We start from the raw sequence: 25,227 nt of genomic DNA, 5'->3' as shown, positions 1-25,227 counted from the left end.
ACTTACAAGATAAGCATGTTAGGGCTGTAGGAGTGCTTGATAAATTCTCCTCATCACTTTTGCCGCTCACAGACATGGTATTAACCTGTTATTGACTACACAATTTGTGACTGAAAATCACCCTATATGTCAGTATATAGAGGTGAGATCAATCTGACCACAGTGCACCTGATTTGAGGGTCAGAACAGGACTGACATTACACAGAAAAGTCAGCACACATACTAGCAGTCAGTCACATGTTAAAGCATTAGACATTGCCATATGAGAATACAACCTCCATAACAACTTATACATAAGTAGGAAAATTGTACTTCTGTTTTAAACTGGTTCTTTTTTCAACATAGCATGCAGAAAACACAGTAATATACAGGTCTCATATGCAATAGGTACTAAAAATTAACAATGCATACTAAGAAGTAGAGAGAATTTTAGTACTGCATACCCTGCCTACGTAGAGCGGGATACAGGGAGACTCACCACACTTCCATATCCAAGCAAATACGCTCGTAAGACGCTGAGTGGATTCAGACGCTACTGGTGTACACTGCCGCTCTTGATAACTGATAACGGACACGGACGCTCACCAACGGACACGGACGCTGAGCGACTTCCACGTGTATGCAGACGCTAAGGCCTGCGACTCGGTCTGGCGGGTTTATCTCCAGTGTACACAACCGCAGCGTCTAAGCTGCGACCGAGCAGCCTCGTGGTAGCATCTGAGCCGGAAGTGAGGTCATTTAGTTCATGAAACGAGAAACACGCGGGAACTGGCCATGAACTCGGAGGAGGGGCGGCCAGGAGAGCGTCTGAATCCCCCTGTTGACTTAAACTCCCAGGATTGCAGCCTTTACCTAGTCCTGGCGCCTATGATCCCAGGAGCGTAGTGCTGTCGCACTCTAGATGTTTGGCGCATCAACACACTGTTTGTAGTCTCCACCAAATCAGTGTAGCTGTGTCCTGACCCCTCTAGTAAGAGGAAGTCCATAGACTCACCATCTCCCCATGCTCCGGCCACAGCCTGGTTACGTCTACTGGACCTGCTAGAACATCTGACACAGACGCCCGTCGAGACAGCACTGATACCCGAAGGTAAGCGTTGTTGTGACCCGGTGGGGAGTTGTTGGAGCGACTCTTTCTAGAATGCGTTTAAGACGCTGTTAAGATAAGTTGCTCAAAAACAATATAGTAAGTCTATAAAAATAAAATAATAAAAGCTTAAGGCTGCTCTCACAGCAGCCCTGTGACCATGCGGCTTCCTGCCGCACCAAGCAAAAAACTGATCTGACTGAGTCAGTGGGCGGGACTATATAGTGGAGGCCCCAATGCATCCTGGGAGGACAGAAAGCTTGTGACCGTGTTGGTGCCATTTTCGCTGTCACTCGACAATATCCCAATGTTGTCCTGTGGATAATCCTGTGGACCCAGCCAGAGAAAATGTCCTTGACCACCACAATACAGGCAACGTTTATTGTCTCTGTGATGCTGGCGTTCTGTTTCTGAGAGACTAGGTCGAGGGAAACTTTGGAACCTGCCTCTTGTCTGTGGAGGAGAGGTGCCCCTAGCATACCTAGTCCATGGGTCAGAATAAAACTCCTTTTCTGGAGCTATTTTACTGGGGTCCACCAGTCTCCCCAGGAATTCAGGTAGAATGCATAGAATACTGTATACTAAAGTCTGTAGCTTGTCTAACTTTTCCTTTAAAATCCCCAGTCGTAAGGAATCTAAAGAAGGTGATGGTTTGGGAGCTGCGGGGTTAACGAGCTGTGAGAAAACTCCCTCAGGCAGATTGCAATTAGCTTCCCTGCTGTTTTTTTTAGGCCAGTTCATACTGTCAGAATCCGTTTGGAATTCCTGCTGTAGGAACATATTCACAGGGACTGATGTTCTTGGTACAATAGCAAGTTTATTTATACAGGGTTAAGCAGTGTGCAACTGTAAACAATAAGTAAAAACCAGGAATGATTGGAGAACACAAAATGAAAGGGAGAACTGGAATTGCACTTGCAATGCTGGGAGTCTGGGAAGTACTTGGCAGTACTGGATACTTGGGAACACGCTTGTGATGTTGGGAACTGAGGGGTCACGGGATGCCAGGAGACTGAGTACACGGACACACTGAAGACTATGATTACATGAAAACGGTGTAGACTGAGGAAACCCTTGAGACACTGTGGACTGTGAAGGCACTTGTAATAGGATTGTTCTGTAGCAGAATTGGCACCAGAGCAGGATGCACTTGAGCAGAGAATGCAGGGTTGCAGGATTGCACTGTAGCAGGTTAGCACCGTAGCAGGATGCACTTGAGCAGAGAATGCAGGGTTGCAGGATTGTACTGTAGAAGATTAGCACCGTAGCAGGATGCACTTGAGCAGAGAATGCAGGGTTTGCAGGATTGCACTGTAGCAGGATGCACTTGAGCAGAGAATGCAGGGTTGCAGGATTGTACTGTAGAAGATCAGCACCGTAGCAGGATGCACTTGAGCAGAGAATGCAGGGTTTGCAGGATTGCACTGTAGCAGGATGCACTTGAGCAGAGAATGCAGGGTTGCAGGATTGCACTGTAGAAGGTTCACAGAATAGCAGAATAGCACTGTAGTAGAGTATGCAACGTAGCAGGATGACAGGATTGCACTGTAGCAGGATAACAGGATAGCACTGTAGTAGAGTATGCAACATAGCAGGATGACAGGATTGCACTGTAGCAGAGTAGCGACACAGGATAGCTGTTGGAGCCTGGCAGTACTATGGATTATTTTAGCAGTAGAGACCAGCATAACCAGGAACAGGAACTGAGACAACCTTGACATGATGAACTGGCAACTGGGAGCCTGTGTGGCTGGCCTATATAGTGAGTACAGGTGCTGCTCACAGCTGTGGTAACAGCTAATTACCAAGCTGCAGATACAGAGCAGAGTGCTGAGCACCAGAGCAGAGGGCGCCACCCAGGCATGGAGGAGAACCTGCATGGATCGTGACAGTAGGCTGTCCCACTTAGTAAATATGTATACATAATTTTTTTTTTTTAAAGTCATAGTGGCTTTTTTTATTACTCTATTAAATTGGCTATCATCAATCAATAAAAATAATAAAATTAGGCATGTGGGGGGCAGCAGTTACTGTTGTGCCTGGGGACGCCCTCACCCCTAAATCTGCCCCAGGCTGCTTGTTTCTGACATTGCCACTGCTTCCACCTCTGAATCAGGCATGTTATCATGATGATTGGAAATATGCAATTTGATTAGAATTATGGGAAAATAATCGCTCAGCTTAAAAACAACTTAAATATTTTTTTCATTAATCTTGCTGGTTGTTTAATGTCATTTGTTACACGAGAGACCTCAGGGTAAATTTACTAAAAATTGTATTTCACCTATTTTTGACCGAGATCAAACATGGGTGATATCGATAAGACACAGGTGCTTTTTTAAAATTAAAACATGAGAATTTACTATATTCCTGTGTTTTAGTTGTGTTTTCTTATGGTGTATGTGCTCATGTTTTGCTGCCATGTTTGCCAGCAGCCAAACACTCCTGTATATAAAGCCAGCATAGATCAGTGAGATCTGTGCAGTGCTTCTCTGTTAAAATGTGTAAAATAAAAGGTTACAAATAGAAAAAAAACCTGCATGGGGCCCCCATAAGCATAAACAGCCCTGGTAGCCAATCTCGGTTCTAAAAATGGGGGGAGGCCATAGGGTTCCCCCATATTTTTGTAACCAGCACTAGCCTTGATTGACAACACAGGAGCACATACGTGGTGCTCTCTGATTGGTTGGCAGCTGTCCTAGTGACTGAAGTCAAATGGAGGCTGGCTTTCGGGAAAGGGTCACTCATAGATCTACAATGCTTGTTGGATATGCACAGTGTGTTTTTATTTTTAACCCCTGAATGCCTACTGGACTGGAGAAGACCGATCTACACTGGAATAGTTTTTTTTTTTGTACAGGTTATGCTGGATTCTACTGGAGAAGAGGACCGAAAGTCTACAGGGGATGTAGGTAATTATGTTTCAGTGTGAGTGTGCAAGGGTGTTTAATAAACTTTTACTCTCTATGGTGTGTGTCCTATCTTTAATATTTATTTTACAGGGGAGACTACAGGTACCAATGGGCCCTTTAATGCCCTCCATGCTGGTACATGTGGTTCTTCAAGTACCAGAATGTGAGGAGGCTTTCTGGGACCTGCAGTTCCACCTATAAAAGACAATATTCATTTTATATTTTACACTTGTAAGCTATCAGTTTGGCACCCACTGTCCAGGGGTGCTGAGGATAGCCCTGAACTTGAGCCCTGGCCATTGGTGCCCTGGAGGGGTAGACCCCTTTATTACGGGGGTCCCTACTCCTCCAGGAAACCCTGTCCATGGCTGACTAGTTGGGGGAGTAATGCAACGGCTGCTGGAACCAATATAAATGTGTCCTTTGGCTGTGACATTACCTTCCTGGCTAGTGGAGCCCGATGCTGATTACGAAATATGGGTGACCCCTTACATCTTTTTTCCACTCATATTTTTGGAACCAGGACTGGTCCAAGAGCCCAGTGCAGGTTCTTTTAAATACAGGTGGTCCACAGTCGTTTTCCCCCCTGTATTTTTAGTACCAGGACCGGCTCAAAGAGCTCAGGGCTGGTTATGCTTATGGGGAGGCACCCCACACACTTTTTGTCTATTTTTTAACTATTATACACATTTTAACAGAGAAGCACTGCACAGATCTCACTGATCTGTGCAGACTTCTCTGAACATGTTGCTAAGTGGCATGTCTATGTGAAAAGTGCATTTTGATCCGAGTGCTGAAATCATGGGTGTGTTTGCAGAAAAGAGTCTAGGTTTCAGTGTTGTCTATAGAAATCACATCCAAGTTTAGCTGATGGTTTATTTGATCGTATGTCCCTGTACACCCGTGTTTTGTACTTCTATTTGACTTAACGCTCCAATATTTGTTTTTTGGTAAATTTCTGTGTTTATAAAAATGGTCAAACACTTCCGTGTTTGCCGACTCGTGTAAACACAGAGTTTAGTAAATTTTCCATCTTCTCAGGGGATACTGTGAATGAATACAAAACAAATAATATCAAAAATGCCTCTTCGCTAAGTAAAGATGAAAGTACAATCTTATTGCAATAAATCCATACTAGTAGTGGTATAGATATGTCACTCACTCTCAAGCTTATAGTCATATTTTGTTATGCAGAAACCAAGTACCTAAAAAGGTTATTATCATTGTTTCAGCTGACTTTGTTTTATTATATATGCTACAGTATCTAGACAGTGTTAATTAATTTCCCTTGACAACAATTGTAGCAGCATGGACATGCTAAAGATAAGTATTGTCATTCTGAGTTTTAATGGAAACTGATTCTTTCATTCTGTGTTACTATATTGAACTAGCTAAAAATAAATCTAGCTAATTACCAGTGATGCCCCTTTCAGACCGCCAGCTTTTAACACAGGTTATTCCACATGATTGTCCATAAGCCATGTTTCTGTGTGGTCTGAAAAGGGCGTGTACGGCTTCGGTCTGTGACCCGTCTTATATGATCTGAAAGGGGTATGACAGAATTGTTGACACTTATTACATATAGTGCAGTATTGGAAAATATAGCATGGACTACGGTTATTTTTTCTTCTTCCGAACAATAACATTTGTTTGCACAACAAATATACATATGATGATGAAAACGGCTACTACTCCTATTGCTTATATATTATGTAACATTTGCTTTCTCATTGACTTGTGGAAGTTTGGGAAAGGGTGGAATTATTATATCTGAAATCAGTGTTGAATACTCAATTATAGGAAAGTAGAAGTAGAGAAGCCTGATGTTTAGTACAGTGGTTCCCAAACACGATTCTAAAGATTTTATGGGGGAATTCAAATGTTTGAAAAAGTCAGTTGGTTGTCTAATTTTTCCTGTCTATTAGATAGGAAAAAACAGACACCCAACTGACTTTTTAAACAATTGAATATACCCCTAACAGTCCACATTTTAAGGATATCCATGCTAGAGTGCAGGTGACTTACTGTAATTAGTACTTCAGTCAATTTGATTTAGCCATCTGTCTCAACCATGGATCTCCTTAAAGCCTGGATAGTTAGGGTACCTTGAGTACCAAGTTTAGGAACCACTGGCCTGAATGCAAGAAAAAAAATTATGTATAAAAATAAAGATCACTTTATAACTACTAAAGATTTGGAATACCTGTAATGGTAAGCAACTTACCACCAAAAATGACTGTGTTCTTTAACTTTCCATAAAATATCTGTACCTAAATGTTTTAATAATTATCGTTAGTATGATACCATGCATATATTTAAAAAAAAATAGATGATTCATACTCTAAAGTGCTATAGCTTCAAAGAATCATAACCATAAATCTTAAAAGAATTCTCAAAGCACTCCTTCTGACAACTTCAAATCTTTCCTCTGACTGATATATGCTTTGCAGTTTAATTATTCATGGTGGAAGCCAGTTCATCAGTTTATAAAATATGTTCACACATGAAATAAATGAAGGGTAAAAACATTATGTAAATCAAAATTATGGTGAAATGTCCCAAGAAATTGCATAGCTTGTTAAAGTTCAATACAATAAATATAAATTATGTTTATAATTTTTTTTTAATTAATAAAATTCACCAAAAAATATTTTAACCACTTAATTGATATTGCATTCTAGGTTACTTGTATGTTTACTTAAAGGAAATTATTCATTTTATTTTCCAAAACAGTACCTAAAGTGTTCTTGCATCTAGTAAATGGCACTGATCTACTAATGGGTACAGTGTTATTTGAAGAACTGCAACATTGGGATCTTACAATATTTTTTCTGTCATTGACTGAGACAATAGATGATACCAAATCATTCAAATTTATAGAGACCTACAGTATTTTGCTACATTTATGTTTGAAAATGAATGGTTATATCTTGTCAGTTCCTGGCTAAAGAATTGAAGGAGTGCGTTAAAGCTATATTAATGACTATGTACATTATACTAGTAAATTAATGGACCTGCCACATGCCGGTTCACTTTAGCTGTTCAGCCCAAGTCCCGTGTTCGTCTTCTTTCCTATCACTGTAGCACACATCTCTAGTGTGCACTGCTGCAGCTGCAACTAGTCATCACACAAATGTACATGATGGCCTAATTTCTGTCAGGCTCCAATATTAAAATATATATATATATATATATATATATATATATATATATAATTAGTAAAGATAAATTCCACTAAAACATAATATCATTATAGTAAGATATCTTCATTCTAATAACTATTTTGTGTTGGTTGTGTCATATCCACAAGGCTGGTGCTAGGGTGTTTGGCGCCCCCCCCTGCAAACTATAAATTTGCGCCCTCCCATACTTTACAAAGGGACAGCACATATAATTCCCCCTGTAACAGTGACGCTTATGCACATAATGCTCCCTGTAGTAATGCCACTTACACATGTAACGCCCCCTGTAACAGTGATGCTTACACATGTAACGCCCCCTGTACCAGTGATGCTTACACACGTAATGCCCCCTGTACCAGTGATGCTTACACACATAATACCCCCTGTAGCAGTAATGCTTACAAATGTAATGTCCCCTGTACCAGTGACGCTTACACACGTAACACCCTGTAGTAGTGATGCTTACACAAGTAACACCCCCTGTACCAGTGACACACGTAACACCCACTGTAGTAGTGACGCTTACACACATAACACCCCCTGTATCAGTGATGCTTGCACACGTAATGCCCCCTGTACCAGTGATGCTTGCACACGTAACACCTCCTGTAGTAGTGACGCTTACACACATAACAACCCCTGTAGCATGTCACTGACCTAGGTTGGGGGTGTTGTGAACTCGGGGGTTCTCCCGATGGTAGGGGAGAGGAACCACAGTTGGGTCGGAACAGGGATGGCTTGATATAGGTCTTCCTCATACAGGACTCTGACAGAGAAGCTTGGTGAAAATATTAAAGGACTTTATTGCAGGAGGAAAGCAACACAATGTCACATAATAGAGAAGGAGTGTATGGAGAAATGTCCAGGAAGTACTTGTGAGTGACGGTAAAAGATACTGGTGACTGAAGAACTTGAGAGTGGTGATTAAAAGGCACTGATGATTTGAAGAACTTGAGAGCGGTGGTTAAGACTCTGATAATTTGAAGAACTTGAGAGCAGTGGTTAAAGACACTGATGATTTGAAGAACTTGAGAGCGGTAGTTAAAGACACTGATGATTTGAAGAACTTGAGAGTGGTGGTGAAAGACACTGATGATTTGAAGAACTTGAGAGTGGTGGTGAAAGACACTGATGATTTGAAGAACTTGAGAGCGGTGGTTAAAGACACTGATGATTTGAAGAACTTGAGAGCGAGGGATAAAGACACTGAAGACTTGTATACCTTGAGAGCGAGGGTTAAAGACACTGAGAACTTGTATAACTTGAGAGCAAGGGTTAAAGACACTGAGGACTTGTATAGCTTGAGAGCGAGGGTTAAAGACACTGAGGACTTGTATAACTTGAGAGCGAGGGTTAAAGACACTGAGGACTTGTATAACTTGAGAGTGACGTTTAACCTGCAGCCCACGCTGACTCCAAGAAGCACTGGTGACTAGAGTGCAGTGGAACCCAGCAGCGGCTGGGAATGCTGGAAGCTGTGCAACAACTGACACCTGGAAATGCCGGAGACACTGGGGTATGCTGCAGAGAGATCCGCCGAGGACAGAAGCACTGGCATCCACTTCAGGGGAAAAGACGATACTCAGGCGCCGAGGCGCTGCCTGGCGTCTGCCTTTGAATCTCCCGCCTCCGCTGGATTGGTGGAATAGTCTGATGACGTCACCTGCTCCCCGCCCACGTGATGCCGGGTGTCATGGCGGCGCCCCTGCCCCGGAGAACCGCCGGGAGCCGCGCCAGCTAGGCGCCGGAGCCCGTGGACCAACGAAGGCGGAGGCCGCAACACAGACCAGCAGGCACGCAGGGGTAAGCGCGGTGAACGCCGCCTATGGCGTGTGACATAGCAGTGATGCTTACACACGTAACGCCCCCTGTACCAGTGACGCTGACACACGTAAAGCCCCCAGTAGTAGTGACGCTTACACACATAACGCCCCCTGTAGTAGTGATGCTTGCAAACCTAATGCCCCCTATAGTACTGATGCTTGCACACGTAACGCCTCCTGTACCAGTGACGCTTGCACACGTAACGCCCCCTGTAGCAGTGACTGTTATACAAGATGCCCCTGTAACAGTGACACTTACACACATACTGTACATACATTACACACAAACACAGTCGCACACACACACACACACACACACACACACACTTTCACTCTCACTCACTCTCTTTCCAGTCAGTTACACAAGGAAGTCTGGCAGCTCATTCTACTGTGTAGCTCCTGTGTCGCAGGCTGCAGCGGTGCAGCCTGGCCCCATGTAGCTCCACCCCCTTTTCCCATATAGCTCCATCCCCCATTAGGTCAGCACTCTGTGAGTCTGTGACAGGGGAGAGGAGGATTCATGCTGCCGATGCCGCTACCTGTGGTAGACTGTGGCAGGCGTTGCAGCCGGCAGCAGCAGGGACATTAGCTCAGCACAGGGATACTGAGCAGATAGAGCGCCTTTCCTTCCTGGTGCCTCCCTCCGCTGCATCCCTTTGCTGAGCAGTTAGCGCCGGGCCTGCATGTCCATATGATAATAAACAGAGCCATTTCTAACAGGATTGCAGTGCAGTTCATTTCCAGTTTGCTCACTAACTGTGGGTTTATGTTTTGTGCATTGTAAATTAGACCTGGTTCATAACATTATCACCAGCTAAACAAGAAAACATGGAACTGCCACAATTCTCTCCAGCACAGGTGCTACCTAATCAGATTCTGACAATATGTGAACTTGTTTGGAGTCTAAAAGACTTGCAATGCAGAAACAAGTGATCGTGGAAACTTCAGGGATTTCAAGTGGAAAACCACCCAAATTTCCGGCGCAAATTAATAGTATTATGTGTATACTCAGACTGAAGAGATGTTTGGATCTCAGCTCTTTTAAGGCTTCCCTAATCAGGTTCACCTGTGGGTATTTAGGAACTAAATAGTGTACAATTAGTTTGTGCTCCAAGTATAAAAATACATACACAAATAATTAACAATATTAACATATATTTTTTTTAAAAAGCATGTCTCTTGTAGTTGTACTGTATCTTAAATCTGTTAAATAACCTATCATATCCATGACTAAGAGAACCAATATTACCCAAATAACCCCCAACAAAATTGTTATATTTATTTCTAACCCTATAGTTACAATAGCTCAGATGGAATAAGGGCCAAACATTAACAATATAGGTACAGACCGCATAGTTCAATAATCTAGATGAACAAATAAACCAATGGGATTAATAGTCTAAAAATGAATAGTTAAGGGCTTCATTAAGTCCCTTCAGATGTAGAGTATCCAGTTTAAAGATCCATGATGACTCGCCCAAACATAATTGGTGAAATCGATTACCTCCCCTCCTGGTATTGAGAAATTGTTCTACTACTAGTAGAGATAATCCCTTATGGTCTCCATTATGATATTTAACAAAATGTCTTGATATACTGTGTTTAAGGGATTTATTGATTATGTTATGTCTATTATCTCTAAATCGACTTTTAACAATCTTATAGTTCTTCCAACATATTGCAACAGGCATGGACACTGTAGAACATTAACACAATATATGGAGTCACAATTAAGATATTGTTTAATTTGATAACTCATTCCATTAATATTGAAACAACAAAGAGAGCTTTATTAGTCAAATGACTACAAGTAAGGCAAACTGACTTGTTACAACAATAATTACCCATAGGTTTAGATGGAAGCCACGTATTATATTGAACTTTCTCCTGTATTCTAAGATCACTAGGCGCAAGAATATTTTTAAGGTTAATATTCTTCTTAAATGTTACCTTTGGTTTCTCCCCTATATGATCACAGAGAATAGGATCTTGTTTAAGTATTTCATAATTAGTTACATGTATGATCTTTTCATTTTGTTAGATTTAGAATTAAACTTAGATAGAAAAGTCACCAATTTTGATGAACCATTCCTTATTTCTATAGGGTGTTTCTTATATGTAGTGGGTGTGATGACTGAGGTCCCTGATGTAATAATTTGTCTATTTTTATTTGTAAGGTGATCAGACCTATTAAGGGATTTAGCATACTCTACAGCTTCATCTAACAGATTTTGTGGATTTCCTCTCCTCTTAAAATGATCCATCATGATTCCCATTTGCTTATGGAAGTCATCACCAGTACAATTTTGTCTAAGTCTTATTATTTGGTTCTTCGGTATGTTGTTAATCCAGTATTTGTAATGATGTAAATAAATACTCACACCAACCGGTTTAGTTTAATTAGAGGAAACAATTCAGTCATCCAGAACTGAGAACACCACATCCAAATAATAGTGTCAAAATCAATGTGTGTGAAAGTGAGATTATAAGTTTTTATATTTAAATAATAAACGAAATCCAGTGCTCGTGCAGGTGCATTTTCCTAAATAATAAATAAATCATCAATGAAATGGCATAGAGGACCAGGTTATCTCTATGTGGGCCGCTCCACAAATACTCCTCCTCGAAGCGGCCCATATAGAGATTCGCAAAACTCGGCGCGAACCTGGTCCCCATGACCATTCCAAGTGCCTGTAAACAATAAGTGTTGTGAAACAAAAAATAACGAAGTGAGAATAAACCACATGGATTGAACAATAAAATCATGTTGTTTATTCATTAAAATTTGATCTCACTCATTAAATTTTGATAATCAACTGCATCAACTACAGCTTGATGTGGTATGTTGGTATAAAGTGCCTGGACATCCATGGTGAGAAAACCCCACCCTTTAGTCCAGCACATTCCCAACATTTTTTGTAAAATATGTTTAGTGTCTTTAATATGTGACTGTAAATAAATAATGTGCTTTTGAAGATGTGCATCAACAAAATGTGATAAATTTGACGTAAGGGAGCCAACACCTGATATATTAGGATACACGGGTAGTGATAGTGAATTTTTGAAAGGTGCTAAAAAAAAAAAAAACAGGAGTGATGGGGTGAGTGCACAAAAAAAAAAAAACATCCTTGGATATGGTGCTCTCCATTCTTGCCGTATCTAACAGTTTGATATTCCAACTGAAAAGGGAGGGTGGGGTCACATGCCAATGATGTATAATAATCCTTATTTTATAATCGTCTTTTGGCCTCCATAATATAATCATCTCTATTTTGAACGATAATCCCACACCCCATATCTGCAGGTTTAATGATTAAGAAAAACTTATCTTTTAGTTGTTTTAAAGCTAATCTTTCTGATTTAGACAAGTTTTGATTGACAGTGATGACAACCTTGTTTCCTCACAGTTTTTTTGACAAATGGTTTTAAAATCACTAGGAGTCTTATTATAAAAAAAATTGTGATGGCTGGACTCTTATGTTCCATAGGGAAAAAATTTAGATTTCCTTTTGAATTTGGGTATATGAGAAGGTTCAATTTTATATCAAAAGGTTAATCTCCCCTGAATTTTCATTCAATAGATGTTCTAAGCAGGCTAGTCCTTCATTATCTATTTCATCAAGAATAATTGGAGATTCTATGTAATCCTGGCTAGTTTTATTCTTATTTAATTTTTTAGCGCAAAAATCCCTAGTAAAATTATTCAGATCTAGAAAAAGTAAAAAATGTTTGGTTCTTTTGTGGGGGGCATAATTTAGCCCTTTTTGGAATAATGAACTTGGTCAGTAGTACAGTAAAGGGGGGTACGCACGGAGCAATCGCTGCTTAAAATGTAAGCAATCTGACTAGATTGCTTAGAGTTTAAGCAGTGATCTCTCCGTGTGTAGCCCTCACAGTGATAGCGATGCGCAGGCCCATGCATCGCTAGTGCTAGATTGGCCTGCATGCATGCCAATCTAGCGGGTCGCTCAGCACACATCTCTCCCGCATCGGCCAGTGAGTACTGGCCTTAAGTGTATGAGAGGAGAGGTTATAGATACCTTTCTTATCTGATTCATCTATCTGAATCTTGCTCTCCTGGTTTCTTTTTCTTCTTATATTTTAAAACTTTTCCTAGAGAGAGAGAGAGGAAAAAGAGGGGCTTTTTCCTCTCTCTCTCTAGGAAAAGTTTTAAAATATATAAAACTAACCAAATGTATACCAGTTGTGACCTTGGAGTAAGCAAACAAAAAAAATACAGAGATTTCATGTGGTAAACCACCCTACTCCCGGCGTAAATAAATAGTATTATGTGTATACTTAGATTATTACCAGCTGCAAATAATCCAGGTTTAGCAATGGCCTCAAAACAGTTAAACAAAAAGAACACAGATGATTATTGCACTTGGTATACTGATAAACAATAATAAAATATAAATAAAAAAATCTGTGCTTGCTTTCACTCAATAATCAATCAAGAGACTTGCTTTTGAAATATATAACACTGAGATTTTACTTCATTCTGTATACACGTGTGTGTGTGTGTGTGTGTGTGTGTGTGTGTGTGTGTGTGTGTGTGTGTATATATCAGAAAGTAACAACAAATTGTTCATCTGATACAAATGTAACCATAACATATACCATTTTTTAAATGTAGCAAAATACACATAACCTACAACATAAATGAATACTAATGTACACAAAGTGCTCACTAACTGTGGGTTTGTTTTGTGAATTGTAAATTAGACCTGGTTCATAACATTATCACCAGCTAAACAAGAAAATGCAGAAACAAGTGATCGCTGGAAAGTGTGTAACTCTGGCTACTCCCTGAACAGCCAGAGATGTGCCACAGAGATGTCCAGCAGGAGATGGCTGTCAGAGATGCCCAGCCAGAGATGCCTCACAGAGCTGCCCAGCCAGAGCTGTGCCACAGAGATGTCCAGCTGGAGATGGCTGTCAAAGCTGCCCAGCCAGAGATGGTTCACAGAGCTGCACAGCCAGAGATGCCTCATAAGTGTTTCACAGCTCCAGGAAGGGGTTCTAAGTCCAAAGCCTTTAGAGGGGTCTCTAGTGCCATATCCTCAATAGGTACTCTTATGCCACAGACCCAGGAGGTGGTTCTAAACACACAGCCTCCTGGGGGACTTCATGCCTTTCCAGTCCCTCAGTGGGAGAAACTTATGCCTGCCAATCCCATAAGACAGACTCATGCCTTGCTATCCCACAGGAAAAGAACCAGTGTTTAGGAACTCAGTATTGGCTTCACAGACTGCTCTGTGCTGGTTATATTTTGTTATATTCTCAGGGATAGCTCCAGGCACATTCAATTGGAGTGGCCACATGGGGCTGGCACTTTTGTTGGCATTATGTGTACCTGGCACTACTGTAGCATTATGTGTAACTAGCACTATTGTGGTTGTGGGAATTATATGTATCTGGTGCTACACATGGGGCATTATATGTACCTGACACCACTGGTGGCATTATGTGTATCTGGAACTATACTGGGGCAGTATGTATATCTGCCACTATACTGGGGCAGTATGTGTATTTGACACCATACTTGGGAATTACATGTATATGGAACTGCTTGGGGCATTTTGTGTATCTGGCAGTATATTGGGGGCATTATGTGTATCTGGCACTATACTGGGGGGCATTATGTACTGTATATCTGGAACTATACTGGGGTAAGATGTGTATCTGGCATTACACTGGGAGAAGTATGTGTATCTGGCACAATACTGGGGCATTTATGTGTATCAGGCACTATACTGGGGCATTATCTGCATCTGACACTGCGATCATGTTCTCAGACATGCGGGGAGAACACCCGCACAAGTACAAAAGAATGGCACAGCGGCAATGCTTTTGTACTTGAGTAACTCCCGGCCAGCGCAGCTCCTGCGGCTGACCGGGAGTTGCTCGTCACTGCCACTGGTCACAGCGGCTGCATGTGACGTCATGCAGCCGATGCAGCCCACCCCCCGCACGGTCTGGCCACGCCTGCATTGGCCAGACTGCACCCCCAAAACTGTGGCCAAATGCCGCCGTGCCACCCCCTCCTGCCCAGCAACCGCCTCTGCCTGTCAATCAGGCAGAGGTGATCGCTAGGGAACGACGCCCTTCGGCCGAACGGCATGCGCAGTTCTACCCCGATCACTGTGCTGCAAACAACTGCAGCGAGCGATCCGGTCGGAATGACCCCCAGTGTGTAAGGCTAATTGTGTGTATGTGTAGAGAGGTGTGTGATAATATATATGTTTATTGTTTGATTAACATATAATATAAAGTTGTGAGGCCACACCCACTTTCCTAGGAGCGCACATGCCTTTGGCATACGCATTAAGGGGGGTAGCTACAAAATATCTCATTAAGGGTGCTAGTAGGCCTGGAGTCGGCCCTGTATATGCTCATGTGTTCTGATAAAGGGGGTATTTCAGACCCAATCGCTGCTGTGCATTTTCGCACAGCGGGCAATCAGGTCTGTACTGCGCATGCGTATGCACTGCAATGCACAGGTGCGACGGTCCCCAGCAATGGGGATCGCGGGTCAGCAACGGGTTTTGTTGCGAAGGATCCATTCACACGGGTGATCGCAAGGAGATTGACAGGAAGAGGGCATTTGTGGGTGGAAACTGAGCATTTTCAGGGAGTGTCAGAAAAAACGCAAGCATGTTCAAGTGTTTGACGGGAGGTTGTCTGATGTCAAATCTGGTCCTGAACAGGCTGATGTGATCAATGAGTAAGTCCTGGGCAGGGGTGTATCTTCCTATTGGCCAGGATGGCACTCGCCAGGGGCGCCAGACAAAGGGGGGCACCGCCCGGCAGTGCCACCCGCGCCAGGGGGTAGAATGACATAGTACTCACTGAGTACATACCTTAGCAGTGCTTATCCACTGCACCACAGTCACCATGATGGTGAATATAGCTGGGGAGTGGGGCACTTCCAGGTATAGGGAGGGGGCAAGGCACCTCTCTTCCTCATCCGCTCCCCTTCTCAGTGGTCCCACGCGATCGGTCAGCAGCCACTACAATCAGCACCAGTCAGCAGTGCAGTATGAGCATACCTGTACATTTTCTGCAGTACCATAGCTGCACAGCATAGTCTATCATGGTAGTCTGGATCACAGCTTACAGCTCTGTATGGAGAGGTATCTAGACCAGTGACTGCCTGTTCAGCTGTGTTGAGACTACAAGTCCCAGCTTACCTTGTCAACTGGATTTGCTGGGACATGTAGTGCCATCACACCTAGAGACAGGGACGTGCAGTGAGCTAAATTGCTCAGGTGGCACTAGCTGGCCCAAGAGCCAGATTTACACACAATATATGAGTCAAAGGGTACATCTGGGCATTATACACAGGCTCAGCAGTTTAAACTCCTGGAAATTTGGTGAGTTTTGATCAGAGATGAGCGGAAAAGATAGGTAGGTGAGGCACTGCCTCACCTGCCATAGACTTTTTACTCCAGAGTTTTGGCTATAAAAATTATTAGAATAATGCAAAGGAGATATTTCTAACATATTCTTTGTATTTATCATATACTTTACACAGTCAAAACTCTGGCACAAACGAAAGTATGACAGGAAAGGCTCTGCCTCACCTGCCTCACCCCACCGCACGTCACTGCCTAGAGAGGGGTTTTTAACTGTATGTATGTGTGTATATATCCCCTCGGTGCCCCTGTCCGCACCCTCCTTGTAATTCCCCCTCAGTGTCCCTGCCTACACCATCCCTGTAACTGCCCCCTCAGTGACCCAGGCCATACACTCCTGTAATTCCCTCTCAGTGTCTCTACCCGCACCCTAACCATAATTCCCCCTCAGTGTCCCTGCCTGCACACTCCTCGTAATTCCCCCTCAGTCTCCCTGCCTGCACCCTCCCTGTAATTCCATCTTAGTGTCCCTGCCCGCACTCTCCTCGTAATTCCTCCTCAGTGTCCCTGTCTGCACCCTCCCTTTAATTCTCCCTCAGTGTTTCTGACCTCAGCCCCCTTGTGACTCCCCCCTTAGTGTCCCTGCCCGCACACTACTGTAATTCCCTCTCAGTATCCCTTCTCGCACCCTCCCTGTAATTGCCCCTCAGTGTCCTTGACCTCAACCTCCCTGTAGGCCCTGCCTCTCATTTTCCCTACCCAAACCCTCCCTGTAATTCCCCCTTAGTGTCCCTGACCTCAGCCTCCCTGTGACTCCCCCCTCAGTGTCCCTGCCCACAACCTCCTGTAATTCCCCTTCTGTGTCCCTGCCCGTACCGTCCCCGTAATTCCCCCTCAGTGTCCCTGCCCGCACACTCCTGTAATTCCCCCTCAGTGTCCCTGCCCACCCCACTCCTGTAATTCCTCCTCAGTGTCCCTGCCTGCACCCTCCCCGTAATTTCATCTCAGTGTCCCTGCCCGCACTCTCCTCGTAGTTCCTCCTCAGTGTCCCTGTCTGCACCCTCCCTGTAATTTTCCCTCAGTGTTTCTGACCTTAGCCTCCCTGTGACTCCCCCCTCAGTGTCCCTGCCCGCACACTCCTGTAATTCCCCCTCAGTGTTCCTGCCCACACCCTCCCTGTAATTGCACCTAAGTGTCCCTGATCTCAGCCTCCCTGTAAGCCCTCCACCTCATTGTCCCTACCCGCACCCTCCCTGTAATTCTCCCTCAGTGTCCCTGACCTCAGCCTATCTGTAACTCCCCCCTCTGTGTTACTGGGTGGGGGAGGTGGGGGGTGCCAGTTTCTTACTTTGCCAGGGGCGCTCAGACCGCTAGATACACCCCTGGTCCTGGGCTGCGCAGAGACTGCACAAAATCAGTTTGTGCAGCTCTGCTACACATGCGATCGCACACTTGCACAGTGAAAATGCACTCCCCATGTAGTCGGCGACTATCTGATTGCAGGGCTGCAAAAATTGCTGCCCAGCGATCAGGTCTGAAATACCCCCAAAGTCTGTTGGCCTCTTGTCTTGAAACTCTGTTAATAGACTTCTATCCTGCTCAAGTTTGGAACTACGGGCCTAATTCAGAGTTTATTGCAGCAACAAATTTGTTAGCAGTTGGGCAAAACCATGTGTACTGTGGGGGGGGGGGGGGGGGGGCAGATATAGTGCAGAGAAAGTTAGGTTTGGGTGGGGTGTGTTCAAACTGAAATCTAAATTGCAGTGTAAAAATAAAGCTGCCTGTATTTATCCTGCACAGAAACAAAGTAACCCACCCTGATCTAACTCTCTCTGCACATGTTATATCTGCCCCCCCTGCAGTGCACATGGGGGGTCATTCCGAGTTGTTCGCTCGGTAAAAATCTTCGCATCGCAGCGATTTTCCGCTTAATGCGCATGCGCAATGTCTGCACTGCGACTGCGCCAAGTAAATTTGCTATGCAGTTAGGATTTTTACTCACGGCTTTTTCTTCGTTCTGGCGATCGTAATGTGATTGACAGGAAATGGGTGTTACTGGGCGGAAACAGGCAGTTTTATGGGCGTGTGGGAAAAAACGCAACCGTTTCCGGGAAAAACGCAGGAGTGGCCGGAGAAACGGGGGAGTGTCTGGGCGAACGCTGGGTGTGTTTGTGACGTCAAACCAGGAACGACAAGCACTGAAATGATCGCAGATGCCGAGTAAGTCTGGAGCTACTCAGAAACTGTTACGAGGTGTGTAATCGCAATATTGCGAATATATCGTTCGCAATTTTAAGAAGCTAAGATTCACTCCCAGTAGGCGGCGGCTTAGCATGAGCAAATCTGCTAAAATCCGCTTGCGAGCGAACAACTCGGAATGACCCCCATGGTTTTGCCCAACTGCTAACAAATTTGCTGCTGCGATCAACTCTGAATTAGGCCCTATGGGGGGTAATTCCAAGTTGATCGCAGCAGGAATTCTGTTAGCAATTGGGCAAATCCATGTGCACTGCAGGGGAGGCAGATATAACATGTGCAGAGAGAGTTAGATTTGGGTGTGGTGTGTTCAATCTGCAATCTAATTTGCAGTGTAAAAATAAAGCAGCCAGTATTTACCCTGCACAGAAATAAAATAACCCACCCAAATCTAACTTTCTCTGCAAATGTTATATCTGCCTCCCCTGCAGTGCACATGGTTTTGCCCAACTGCTAAAAAATTTCCTGCTGCGATCAACTTGGAATTACCCCCTATGTTTGGATATATCTTATCTGCCACAGATCTCTGAGCCTGCTTTTCATATTGGATTATTATGTTACGTTACCTCTGCAAAAGGAATATCTCTTACTGCATCATCACAGACTTCTGCAAGTTTTCTGTAAATCTGGTCAACCCCATCACATCCCAGCTAATACTGCAGTCTGCCTCATGTTCTGGTAATTCATGCCTGCTGTTTAATGTCACCTGTATTAGTCTTTCTGAAATTCTTCCAGTACTGCATTTTATCATGTACTATTATGTAGAGATGTGCACCGGACATTTTGGCAAAACCTTCCTGAAAATTTTTTGTCGGATTCGGGTGTGTTTTGGATTCGGGTGTTTTTTTTACAAAAACCCCTCAAAAACAGCTTAAATCATAGAATTTGTGGGTAATTTTGATCCTATAGTATTATTAACCTCAATAACCACAATTTCCACTCATTTTCAGTCTATTCTGAACACCTCACACCTCACAATACTATTTTTAGTCCTAAAATTTGCACCGAGGTCGCTGGATGACTAAGCAAAGTGACCCAAGAGGGCGGCACAAACACCTGGCCCATCTAGGAGTGGCACTGCAGTGTCAGACAGGATGGCACTTAAAAAAATTGGCCCCAAACAGCACATGATGCAAAGAAAAGAGAAAAAGAGGTGCACTGTGGTCGTTGGACGGCTAAGCTAAGCGACACAAACACCTCAATATCACAGGAATTATTAATTCTAATCAATGGTATTATTGGTCCAAATCACTGGAAGAAAATGACAAAATCACTGGAATTATTCGTTCTAATCAATGGTATTATTGGTCCAAATCACTGGAAGAAAATGGAATGGATGGATACTTGCAGTGACACAGAGCTGCAAGATACAGCAATGGCCTACTGTACACAACTATATACTGTTGGGTCACCAAAATGCTGCACTGTAATACTATATATACTGCTCACAAAAATGCCGCACAGATATGGAATGGATACTTGCAGTGACACAGAGCTGCAAGATACAGCAATGGCCTACTGTACTGTACTACTATAATTATTATATAGATGACAGATATAAAGTTACATTGTGGGGGAATCCAGTATACGTTCTGTCACCAGGTAGCAGTGAAAGACCACATTATGTATATAGGTGACAGATATAAACTTACATTGTGGGGGAATCTGTATACATTCTGTCACCAGGTACCAGTGAATGACCACATCATGTATATAGGTGACAGATATAAAGTTACATTGTGGGGGAATCCAGTATACGTTCTGTCAGCAGGTACCAGTGAATGGCCACATCATGTATATACTTATACTGGTGGTACCCAATCCCCACAATGCAGCACACTGATCAGATATTTGCAGCACACTGAGCACAGATATGGAGCGTTTTCAGGCAGAGAACGTAGATATTTTCAGCACACTGAGCACAGATATTTGCAGCACACTGAGCACAGATTATGGAGCTTTTCAGGGAGAGAACGCTGCCACGTCCTCTCTGTACAATCTCCAATGCATGAGTGAAAATGGCGGCGACGCGCGGCTCCTTATATTGAATACGAATCTCGCGAGAATCCGACAGCGGGATGATGACGTTTGGGCGCGTTCTGGTTAATCAAGCAAGGCGGGAAGATTCGAGTCTGCCTTGGAACCGTGTAAAATGGGTTGTCAAAGTCGAAAAATATCATGATGCATATCCCTTGTACTAACCCCTCATGCACATGCACGCTGCTCGTGCACCTGGTCCCCCGTGCGTACACATACCTGCAAGTTGCGTAAGAGACGCTCCAGCGACTCTTGTGCATGAGATGTGTATTTTCAGCGGAGTTTGTGAGCGTGTAGCGTGCGACTCGAACGTAGCATATTTAACCCAAATAGTGCATTTTGTAGATAATATTCCCCTAGACCATGTCAGCGAGTATGATTAGTTTAAATAGTTCCTGGACAGAGAGATTCCTCTTTGCATGATAGGAAGGGTCAGATAAAGGTTGAAAGGTGATGTCTAGTATCCAGCTGTAGGGTATTTTAAGGGTAACATTCCGGTGTTAGTTAGGAAAGGATCGCTCGCTCCTGCGTATAGTTATGTACAGAAGTAGATTATGAACATTAACTGTATTTGCTGTAAATTACACATGCGGCGGGAATCCTGAGGATACCTCCCACCAGAGCAGTTGGGGAAAGACACAGCCCACCTGTTCAAATCCACCTATGACCTTTGCTGTAATGTAGAGACACATCCCTGTGTCCAATGAACAATGAGATTACAGGGACCACTGTATTGTGAATGTATGTTGTGTATATAAAGACCACTGTTGCCTGGCCAGCCTCAAGACTCTGAAGGCTTTCTACCTGAATAGCTGAGGACTGGATCCAGGTCACGCTTGCGAACGATTTCCCACGTATGTATATTCTCTGTAGCCATCATTATTATCTGTTATTCTGTTAGATTTCCTTGTTAGCTTGTAGTGTATAACTTGTATCTGTTTTCCTCTTTTTCTCTGAATAATCCACTGCGGTGTTAGAGCCCTGTGGTTTTAGCAAAACCTGGTGTTGTGTTTTCACTTTCCTGCATAGGGCTTTCTTAGCGTCTTAATCGCTCTAACAGCATACACATTGTTAAAGTTTTTAGGCGTCACATCGTTACAATATTTGACTACTAAGGTTTAGAGTATAAGCACATCCATACATTGTTTTGTTAACAAGGTTTACTGTATATCATTCTGTGAGCGTCCGTGCCGCTCGTGATGCGCTAATAGCGTAGCAGTACAGTACTCAGTACGCCAATAGCGTACTTGGTACGAAGTGTGAATCCGTGAGCGTACGTGCCGCTCGTGCGTCACGCCCACGGCTTAGCATCTGCTACGCTAAGTGCGTATCCATACGGTACTCAGTACGCCAATAGCGTACTTAGTCCGTAGTGTGTGTAATAAGTCTAGCGGCCATAGCGGCTCCACGGTAACAGTGTATAGCTTTATGTTTTAAGATAATATTTGACATTATCAATTGGGGGCATCGTCCGGTTCTCCTCATATCCGCAGCCTAGCAGGACAAGGTAGACTTTTATCTATCAGCAAAGGGCGGGAAGGTAGTATCCCCTGTTAGCCGTTTTGTGGTCGGGGATACACTGGTGCTGATTAGAAAAGCGTCTGCTCCGCATGGTTTGTAGGGATGCTGGTGGGATCCGAAAGGTAAGAACGTAAAGCTATTGTTTTTTTTTTTTATTTATCTGTTTAATTTCGGTTTGGTGCCAACTGCGCACGCAACACACGTAACACACACACACCTGTATTTTATTTGTGTATTTTGCATATCTACCCTCTTGATAAACAGTAATGAGCGCTTAGAAAAGTTATGTGGCACCTGTAAAAAAGTTTTTTTATTAGCATATGTTTACAGCTCCTTTTAGGAGCTTTGTTGCGGTATGGCACAGTCCATGAGAGATCTAACTATCCCTACCTCACTCCCAGTCCACGGGATTCCTCAGCCTGATGGTAAAAGTCGCTGTCCGTGGCTTAGATGTTCTTCTCCTCCACCGCTGCGTCCAGCGGAGAGGCGGAGTGTGGCGGGGTTTAGCGGGTGACGTCACTCGGCGGCGTCCGATCTCTCCGGCGGCAGAATGTCCTTGTAATACCGCTATCCACCAACGCGTTTCGTGCTGTACCTAGCACTTCTTCAAGGTTGGATATGTGATTAAAAGGTGGAGATATCACTACAACACCTATGCTGCGTAGCTCTTACCCTACCTGTAGACTGCTTTCCCGTAGACCTCTGTTATGGCTTCTGGCACTCCCAGGGAGTGCCAGAAGCCATAACAGAGGTCTACGGGAAAGCAGTCTACAGGTAGGGTAAGAGCTACGCAGCATAGGTGTTGTAGTGATATCTCCACCTTTTAATCACATATCCAACCTTGAAGAAGTGCTAGGTACAGCACGAAACGCGTTGGTGGATAGCGGTATTACAAGGACATTCTGCCGCCGGAGAGATCGGACGCCGCCGAGTGACGTCACCCGCTAAACCCCGCCACACTCCGCCTCTCCGCTGGACGCAGCGGTGGAGGAGAAGAACATCTAAGCCACGGACAGCGACTTTTACCATCAGGCTGAGGAATCCCGTGGACTGGGAGTGAGGTAGGGATAGTTAGATCTCTCATGGACTGTGCCATACCGCAACAAAGCTCCTAAAAAGAGCTGTAAACATATGCTAATAAAAAAACTTTTTTACAGGTGCCACATAACTTTTCTAAGCGCTCATTACTGTTTATCAATTTCCATTATTTTATTTGAGCAGCTTTAGTAACACAAAGCGCATGAAACATTATATTTACATATCTACCCTCTTGTTTGCCGTTAGCATTGATCACGTGCTGAGAAAATTTGTTGCTATTTAGTTAAAAGTAAAGAGTAATATTTAAGGGAGTAAGTGTAAAACACACACGCAGCCTGGCCCAGTTATAAAGGTTATACAGGAGATACTGTGTGGGGTTTGGTAAGCGATTATAGTTGAATATCGTTTACATTTATAGAAGCGTGTTATTTGTGTTACTGCGGACGTATCCGGCCTTTGTACACGTGTCTCGGACAGCGTGCAAGACTGCGTGCGCAACGCAAAGGCCTACACACGTGGCGTATTTTACGCAACGTGCGTACAGGTACACCCACTTAATACAAATCACACGATAGTATTGTTTTAGTTTAGGCGACACGGTAGCCACGCGATAATAGCACAAATTGATCAGTGTCCAAAATTTAGTTTAAATGATCCTTCTCTTATTGCATCACCTCTGGGATTAGGCTGTTTCACCTGAATGAAAGTTAATTTTCTGTACAGAAAAATCAAAGTGTATATGAGTGAACGAGCGTGTGTATGCAAATAAAGGTTTTGTGAACTCGGGATCAGGGATCCCATAAGACACCAGTGAAGTGAACACTTGGTGGCGTGAGATTGGCTTGCTCACGTTAACGTTGAGAAGGTATAAAGGAGCAAGGTAGCAAGTTTAACAGCAGACCAAGAGGTCGGCGAAGTCAGAAATCCGCTGACTAGATCAAGCGAAGCTCTGAAAACCGTGGCCTGAGAAAGGTCAGCGGTGAGAGCGCAGCCCCAGGGGTTTGCGTAGTACCCATATAGGCCCGTTTTGAGAATACGCTCCGGCTGAGGTTTCGCAGCCTAAACAATCAATTCCGTTGGTCGTGCAGCGGATAAGTAATAGTTACTTCTGAGACATTGTATTCTGCACCTGAATAATACAGGCACAGAGATTTCACTTTGCCTGTATTTAGCAGTGATTCAGTACATTTTCCAGTAGTAACACTGTTGTCTGGCTTCACTTCAGCAATTGCAAAAGATTGTTGTTTTTAATGTGCCCATATGCTCCTTATTAACTTTTAATAGTTCATCAGGATATATGCTTTTTGCTGATACCTAATTTATACTGGTACTTCTATTTACTCTTTTTTCTTATTCCTATCTACATTTAATTTCATGGACTCTCACCATTGATTCAGGGCCACACCCCTGTCTAACATTGGCAGCAGATCCATCTATTTTCCTCTATTGGCTAATTTCTGTCTCTTTCTTGATACTATGTAATTCGTGAACTCTCATCAGTGATTCCAGAGCTTCCAATTACCGCCTACTCTCTCTACTATCATACCACACTGGAAACGCCCGAAGCCGTCCGAACTTGGAAGCTAATCAGTGTTGGGCTGGGTCAGTACTGAAGTGGGAGACAATTGAGGAAGACTCAGTTTAGTAGAGCATACATTGGTTCCACATGCTCAGGGTCTAACATTGACAGCAGATTCACACTGCCATCTTATTTCCAACTGCTTTTTTATTTTGTATCAGCTGGATATCATAGGAATTTATATTCTCAATTGTAAGCAGTATTCAGGCTTCGTATACCATTCATTTTGGCACTAACACAGGACAGGGATCTATCTGTTATTGGAACGCACCATCAAATATTTACGTTAACTACTTATAACATCTAGATTTAACTCCGTCAGCCGGGATATTATGAATACATTAGCAATTTTTTGCTTATATTGTCTTTTTGACTGTTATTTCTTTCATTAACCACTACTTATCTTATTTTGTGTCAATAAAAGTTGATTTTAT

General features: G+C 43.5%; 1 pseudogene; it reads left to right on the top strand.

The window, feature by feature from the left end:
* Positions 1 to 24,746: 24,746 nt before the first annotated feature.
* Positions 24,747 to 24,865, top strand: LOC134937633 (5S ribosomal RNA; annotated as a pseudogene).
* The last annotated feature ends 362 nt before the right edge of the window (positions 24,866 to 25,227 follow it).

Source organism: Pseudophryne corroboree, chromosome 6, assembly GCF_028390025.1.
Source record: "Pseudophryne corroboree isolate aPseCor3 chromosome 6, aPseCor3.hap2, whole genome shotgun sequence".
Taxonomy (NCBI): Eukaryota; Metazoa; Chordata; class Amphibia; order Anura; family Myobatrachidae; genus Pseudophryne; species Pseudophryne corroboree.
Note: the sequence above shows the minus strand (reverse complement) of the source record. Positions and strands in the feature narration are given on the sequence as shown.